The sequence below is a fragment of the Pinus tabuliformis genome, chromosome 2_2 (genome assembly GCF_031772625.1).
Source record: "Pinus tabuliformis cultivar Carrire ecotype Pingquan chromosome 2_2, CPIR1, whole genome shotgun sequence".
Lineage (NCBI taxonomy): Eukaryota > Viridiplantae > Streptophyta > Pinopsida > Pinales > Pinaceae > Pinus > Pinus tabuliformis.
This window is the reverse complement of record NC_142300.1, coordinates 308,689,357-308,697,484: the sequence shown is the minus strand read 5'-3', so window position 1 is coordinate 308,697,484 and position 8,128 is coordinate 308,689,357.

Sequence of the window (8,128 nt, the reverse complement as noted above, 5' to 3'; positions counted from 1 at the left end):
GATTATGTTGAATCTTATGTTTTGTTCAACTAAGAAGGTATACAGGGGACCATATCTACCCATGGGGTAAGTGGGGAAGCCAAATTAATCTACACAATGAACTGATACTCCTTGAAAAACGAAGGCCCTACATAGAAGAAACTAACCAATATAGAGAAGCTGGAGTTCAACCAGTTTGTCGCCAAGTGTTGTAGCTACTACAAAACGCTCCAAAATTTTGGATTTCATTCAAATTTCAGAGTCTTCTTTGGTCTTTCCCTTGATTGTTGCAAACACTTAAGCTCATTTCATGAGATTTCCCCAAGTTCTTTTGAACCCTTTCACTTATTGGATTAATTGTCATATTTTGGTATGTTTGACTGTTATGTCATGTTTTTGAACCTTTTTCTAGTGGTTTCAAAGGTTGGTGTTTGTGCGTATGAGTTTTCCTAGCCATGTAAACACATGTTGCACTCATACACAAAGTCGTGAGCATTGTCACACAAGTGTCGTCACGATCATCCTAAAGTCTATCATAAGTGTTGCACTTGTTTCTTCTTGTCATGAGATAGTCACACAGAGGGTAATGCTTTGTTTGTTGTTCTAATGGTTTATGTTTTCATGTATTTGAAGTATGCTAAGTGTGTGATCATAGTTCAAGTTCATCACGAGTCTATCTTCCCCATGCACTTAGCTATTTTCAGAAAATTTTCCTGACCAAGCAGCTCATCCTCACTGGGCCCCGACTGAGCTATGCATTGTGTAGGCTTAGCCCTCATTAATGTGACCTTCTTGCTTGGAACTACACAATTTGTAGTAAGTGTCCTCCAGGGTTGTTGTAATGCGCAATCCCATAATCCAGCAGCCTTCCTTGACCCCTAAATTACGTAGTTGTGCCTCCAAGTCTACCTTGAACTGTGAACTTTGCACTTTTAGTCCTCAAGTTCTTCCCTTGCCTACTATAACCCCACAATGCGCAGAGAGCCGAGCCTCCCTTGGCCTCCAAAACTACGCATATGTGTCCTATAGTGTCCTTCCCTCAACTAAAGGTCACTACCCTCAAGAACTGTGCAGATTTGTCCTCTAGGCCTCTCTGCTACCCAATCTCCCTTGCCTCTAAAAATGCCATAGAAATGACCTCTCAGGGCCTTATCCACATCAACCACTGCTAGCTTGAACTACACAATCTTGAATCTCATTGGCCACTATGAATTTTTTCTCCCCAATAGGGACTATGCTGAAAAGTTCCTCAGTCAAGCGTGGGTTGTTCTTTGCACAGTATTAGTTATCAAGCTTTCTCCTTATCACCTACAACTATACAATACACAGTTACTGGGCCCTCTCTCCTAGCCTGTCACTTTTCCCAGGCTTAGTTCATGGATAATAATGCATCATCTTAGACTAGGGAGTTTTTTGATTGATGTCATCCTGTCATGAGTGAATTGCAGGAACAATTACACCATCAAGTCATGGAAAGATGATGAAGAAGGAGAAGAAGGAGGGAAGCATGCATAAAGACTCACTTGTAGTTAAACGAACGAGTGGACTGACCAAGAAGAAGAAAAGGGACACAAGTTTGCAACCACCTTCCAATACCGAAGATCATTGAAGATCCCACATTACCAAGCTATGCAGAGGAGAAGAAAAAGCATATCCAAGAACACATCCAACACTCAGTCGCAACATCAACTTGACATTGTCACATCATCAAGCCAGTCCAGTTAGTAGTATCATGTCAAGTCGTGTTATGATTTGTCATATGCCACATCACTTTTGTGGGCCATGTATATTGTAAATCAATTGCATTGTAAAGTGGAAGTCCATTGGACACACATGAATATGAAGAATCATGTAATTTGAAAAGTCGTAGGAAGTTGAACAATCATTTGGGTAGTGAAAGATTCATAAGGGGTAATAATCACCCCTTGGTTATATGTTCGCCCTCATTGTATGAGAAAAGGACTTTTCACCTTGGCTCCTCCCACAAGGCATTAGAGAGACCAGCTAGCTATTTTAGGAGAAAGGAGTGGCTCTAATGTCCCACTACTGAGGCTAGTGATGTAAAATGTAAATATGTGTCTTGGAACTTTTCTTAATAACAAAAGCCTTTTAAGGCCGACACATTATTCATGCATGACTTATGAATGTTTGTCTATTCTATGGACATTTGTATTTCATGTTTGCTTTCACATGTACTAAGATAGTTAAACTATTTCGGTTATTTTAGTGCTTATTTTGTTAAGAACGTGTTCTAATGGTTGTTATTGTTGTCCCATCCTTGTGGACTATTCCGCGAGATAATAGACAGATATTTCCTTGCTTATTGGTTATAACAACTATCACATCCAATGTGGACTATTCTGCTAGATGTTAGACATATCTTCCCTTGCTTATTGGTTGTAATGATTGTTGTGTCCGTTGTGGACTATTTTGCTGGATGCTAGACAGGTCCTTCTAGTTCATGTATGTCTCTTCCTGGGTGGTACTATTAACTCTCATTTAGAGGCTCACTTTTCTCCCCCCTTTTGTGGTAAGAGAACCTAGACACAGTTGTGCTACACACTCACCAGTTACACTCACCTTGCTTTTCGAAGATAATTTTGCATCACTCTCTTGTGATGATAGCTAGATCCAAGGCAAATATTTAAGGATTTTCCAACCGAGCCTTTAGACCGGATGGGACTCCTACACCAAAAAGTGTGAGGTCTGATTTGGACATCCTATCAGGGAGATCCCCTGAATGTTGGTGGGTCCAGCACCATCAACATAGAGTTGAATTTGCAGTTGAAGGAAATGCTTGACAAGGGATACATTAGGCCAAGTGTATCACCTTAGGTCGAGCCCGTATTTTTTGTGAAGAAGAAGGATGGTACTCTTATATTTTTCATTGATTACAGGCAACTAAACAAGGTGTTGATCAAGAACAGGTATCCATTTCTGAGGATTAATGACTTGTTTGATCAGTTGAAGGGAGTAATATTGTTTTCAAAGATTGATCTGTGATCAGGATATCATCAAGTATGCATCAAAGAAGAGGAAATCTAAAGGACTGCCTTCGGGACTAGGTATGGGCATTATGAGTTTGTTGTAGTTCCATTCGGTTTGACTAATGCCTCGACTACATTTATGTGTTTGATGAATAGTGTGTTACGTCCTTATCTAGACAAGGTTGTTATTGTATTCATTGATGACATATTGATAATTATAAGAATGAAGAAGATCATGTCGAGTATTTAGCAACAGTGTTGAGATTGCTAAGAGATCATTTGTTGTATCCCAATCTTATCAAGTGAAGTTTCTTTCAGAAAGAGGTGCATTACATGGGACTTGTTGTCTCCAAGGAAGGCATAGTAGTAGATCCAGAAAATATAATGGCCATCATGGAGTGGGAAGCTCCTAAGAATGTGGAGGAATTCATGTCATTTATGGGATTAGCTGGTTAATATAGGAGGCTCATCAAGAACTTCTCATGCATTGCATATCCTATTACATATTTACATAGGAAAGGTAAGAAGTTTGAATGCACAGAAGAATGTGTAGCTAGTTTTGAGTAGATGAAGAAGTTTTTGACCAATGCTCCAGTTCTTAAGATTGCATATTCAAATAAAGAGTTTGTGGTGTGTACAGATGCTTATAAAACAAGACTTTGTGGAGTCCTTATGTAGGAGGGATAGGTGGTATGCTATGAGTCTAGGAAACAGAATGAGAATGAGAATAAATATGTGACTCATGATCTTGAGTTGGAAGCTAATATTCATGCCTTGAAGATGTGGAGGAATTAACTTCTTGGTAGGAGATTTGTACTAATGAGCGAGCACAGTGGGTTGAGATATTTTTTGGACCAACTAACTTTGAATTCCATGAAAGCTAGATGGTTGGCCACTCTTAGTGAGTTTGACTTCGAGATTAGATATATTAAAGGGAAGTAGAATTGGGTCGCGAATGCTATTAGTAGGAGGGTACAGGTGAATTATATAGTATCTATGAGATTTTATGGGACAGACTTATATGATTGGATCTTACAGTCAGGACAGCAAGATGATAAGTATATGGAGCTCGGGCACAGGTTACAATAGAGTATAGGTACAGGTACAGGTATAGGTACATGTACAGGTATAGGTATAGGTGATCAGGATGCATACTATCGTCTCACAGTAGATGGTTTTGTGAGATTATGGGATAGGATCTATGTGTCATATGGAAATGATCTCAAGAAGCTTATGTTGAGACAGCTTCAAGTCAATCCATACTCGAGTCAACTAGGATATCAAAAGACATTGAAGATTATGAATAGGTTCTACTATTGGTTGAATCTAAAGAAGGAAGTGGAAGAGTTCGTGGAAACATGTTTAGATTGTCAGCAGGCGAAGGTAGAATATAAGCATCTAGGTGGTCTACTACAGCCTATTCTAATTTCGTAATGGAAATGGTAGGTCATTTCCATGTATTCCATTACATGTCTTTTGAGGATAGTGAGGTGGCATGATTCTATCATGGTTTTGGTCAACAGGTTGAGCAAGGTATCTCACTTCATTCTAGCAAAGACTATTTATTTAGCTAGTGAGTTTGCACAAGTTTTCATCAAGGAGATCATGAGATTGCATGGTGTTTCAAAGAAGATTGTGTTGACCAAGGATGCCAATTTCACTTCCAAGTTTTGGAAGGAGTTGTTTGTGGGTTTGGGGATAGAGTTGGCCTTTAGTACAACCTAGCATCCGTAGACATATGGATAGATAGAGAGGGTCAACAAGATCATGTAGGATATGATGAGGATGTATGTGATGCACCAACCAAGGAGAAAGGAGGAATAACTTCCATTGGTTGAGTTTGCATACAACAATGGTTATCAAGAGTCAATGAATATGAATCCTTTTGAGGCATTGTATGGGTGGAGTTGTAACACTCCCATCAGCTGGAGTGATCCACTGAACAGGGTACTTATTGGATGGCTTATGTTGGTAGATATGGAACAAGAAATGTAGGCTATAAACAATAATCTAAAGGCAGCATAGGATAGGAAGAAGAGTTATGCAGACCAACACAAGGAATTTAAGGAGTTTCAGGTTGGGGAGCATGTGTGTTTGCACATCAAACACAAGAGGATCTCCTTGATGATTGCATCATGTGCCAAGTTGGCACCACGATATTGTGAGCCTTTTGATATCCTTAAGAGGATTTGACCAGTGGCCTATCGACATGCACTAGCTCCTATAGTGAAAGTCCTTGATGTTTTCCATGTTTCATTACTTAAAAGGTATATAAAAATGTTGATCATGTTATTGATTGGTTTGCATTGCAGGTGGAAAAATAAGGACAATTCTAGCCAGAACCTTAGTGCATATTGCAATGGAAGTAGCTCATGCTCCGGAATAGAGAAATTGAGCAATTTAAAGTGTAGTGGAAGCACTTTGGGTCCAAAGAAGCTACCTAGGAGATGGCGAATCAGATGTGGGCTATGTATCCTTCATTTTTTTCGATTGAGGAAAAGAAATTTTGGTACTTGTACATCTTTATGTATGGTTTCTATTGTAATTATCACCATGAGCTAAGTTATAAAGCTCCAATAAGCAGTATGGTTGTTATATTTTCATGTTTCCATGATGTTTTTTGCTTATGAATAGGTTATTCATTTCAAAAAATGCAATGAGCTAAGTCATAAATCTCCATGGGCAATATGTTTTATTTTCAATAGTTTTGTTGGGTCTAGGTGAGGTTTAACACCAAGGATGGTGTTCCCCTAAGGGCGAGGGGTCTCTAATAGCCCTGGGTTAAAATTTCATATAATAAAAGTTAATAAAGGCAAAATGAGACCACGGTTAAGGGACACTTATTTTCCAAGATGAATGTTGGGAAAAAATGTCCTAGTGGTGATCACTTGATGTGTTTATGGCTAAAGGGAAATTTCCAAAGGCAATGACTAAGGTATTAAAAAGGAAAAAAAATATTTGTGGCATTTTATTTATGAAAATAAAGGAAAATATAAGAAACGGGAGGTGAATTGTCACAGATTGCATGTGAGGAGGAAATTGAAGGAAAATTGAAGAAATTAGAGGCATGAATAATAAAAAGACCTCAGAGCATCAGCTTGTAGCTTTTTGTCAGTTCATTTTTAGAATTAGTCTCAGAGAGGAGAAGAGCACCAAGAGGAGAAGAAGATAGAGAAAGAAAAGGAAGGGAAGCAAGAAAAGAAAGGACAAGGAAAGGAAAGTAAAGCAAAGATCAAGCAAGGAAAGGTTGGCTCAAGTAGCTTCAGCAGGAATACTTGTAGGTAACAAATTGCATGTATGATTTCCTAGTTGGTTTTGACATGCATGGTATGTGCATGTTGGTATTTTTTACTCTTGTTGTTGGTGGCATGGTTTTGTCGGGTTTTGATGGTGGTTTTCACCATTTCCTTGCCATTCACAGATAGCCATGGTGTGATGGGATTGTTATTGGTTTTAAGCTTTGGAATTTCTAGATGGTTTCATAATCCAGGGCAGATGTGGTCTTAGGAAAATTCCTAAAGGCCTAGGAATCCCTTGATCGGTAATGGTGGGATACATTGTAAATCCTTAGGTTATATACAAGAAAATTCACCAAGGATGGTGAAGGAATCTGGAGGCATTCCAAGCTCGGTTTGGTTTTGTGATCTCGGGACTGGTTTAGGTGAGATCACAGTATGGTGAGGGTGGATGTGGTTTAACCTATGGATTCCCTTGGTTTTTCTAGATTGGTTTACCAATGAGATCCCACACTCATTATTGGAATATGGCACGAGGTGACTGGTTCAAAGAAATATTTGGTTCAACCATGTCCATGGTATGGTGGTATGTGGAAGTCTCGAACCTGGTTGGCTCTTGCCTATGTTTAATGAAAGTTAAGTTTTCATGCTTTTGATTGGTAAATGTAATTATTATTATGTGGATTTAATGGTTGTTCTCCTATTGCTATTGATATGGTTATATGTTGGTTATAATCATGGTTATGTGACAGTTTTCATCATGGCTCTTTTCATGTTCTTACTTGTAACTGAAAGAATAATGGATGTATGACCTAATTGATGTTAATACAACTAATGTGAGAAGGTGGTGAACCTTCTTGTTTAATCTCAGATGAGTTTTCAGTCCCTTATATTGAGACTTGCATAATGGTCAGGTCTAGTTATGTTGTTGATTTTTGGTTTACAAGAATTTTCCTTATGTATGTTATGAATTTTTTAATTCATGTGGATTTATGGGTAGAGGATTAGCCCCATCCCTACAAAAAAGTCTTAAATTCTACAATCACTTGCACATCACTAGTAGGAAAAGTCCACAGTCATACTCATATAGGCTCATGGGAGTGACTGGGACCTGTTATCACTCCTAGAAACTCTCCTAGGTTGTAGTTTGGAGATACCTGGTAACATATAATATTCAATATTGTTCTCTAAACTATTGGAATGGATGATGGTTTGGATCAAGTCAGATAACCATTTCAGCTCTATTCTCACTCAAGATATGCATGAACACCCTCAACAATACAAGGCTTTAGACTAGTAATGCTCAATAGTTTATAGATTCAATGGATAGATGGAGAATACTGATTGTACCAATAGATGCATACATAAACACATATGAATGGCTAGCTAGAGGAAGTAAATGAAGCTTTCAAATCTAATTTATCAATGCAGAGATAAGATGATAGTTATCTGGCATTAGACACAGAAGAAAATGGGAATTAAACATGTAACAACAAAAGAAGCTTATATTGCTGGAATGAAGATGAGAAGCTAGAGGAGTAGAGTCTCCATAGTCTCCAAAAGTTGAACCCTTCTTTCTTCTAGCTTTCATCCATTTATAGGCTTTTATAATGCTCTTGGGCTCTCTAGGGCTTGAGATGTCTTAATATATCCCCTCTAGCTTCTAACTACTTGATGCCATAATTAGACAAGCATGAGCACAGGGGCTCTATTTCTAACAAACACAGTAACCAAATTCTGGTCATTTCGCCACACTGTCAGGTGGCTCACACGTGATGTGATGTTCCACGATCATTTCTGTTAATTTGGCTACATCGGGCTACTGTTTTTTCCCCTTTCGGCCATGGATTCCATTATTTCAGTTCAACCATCTGACTGTCACAAACACTGACAAAGCCAACAACTTTCCTCCCCAGGTGATTGATG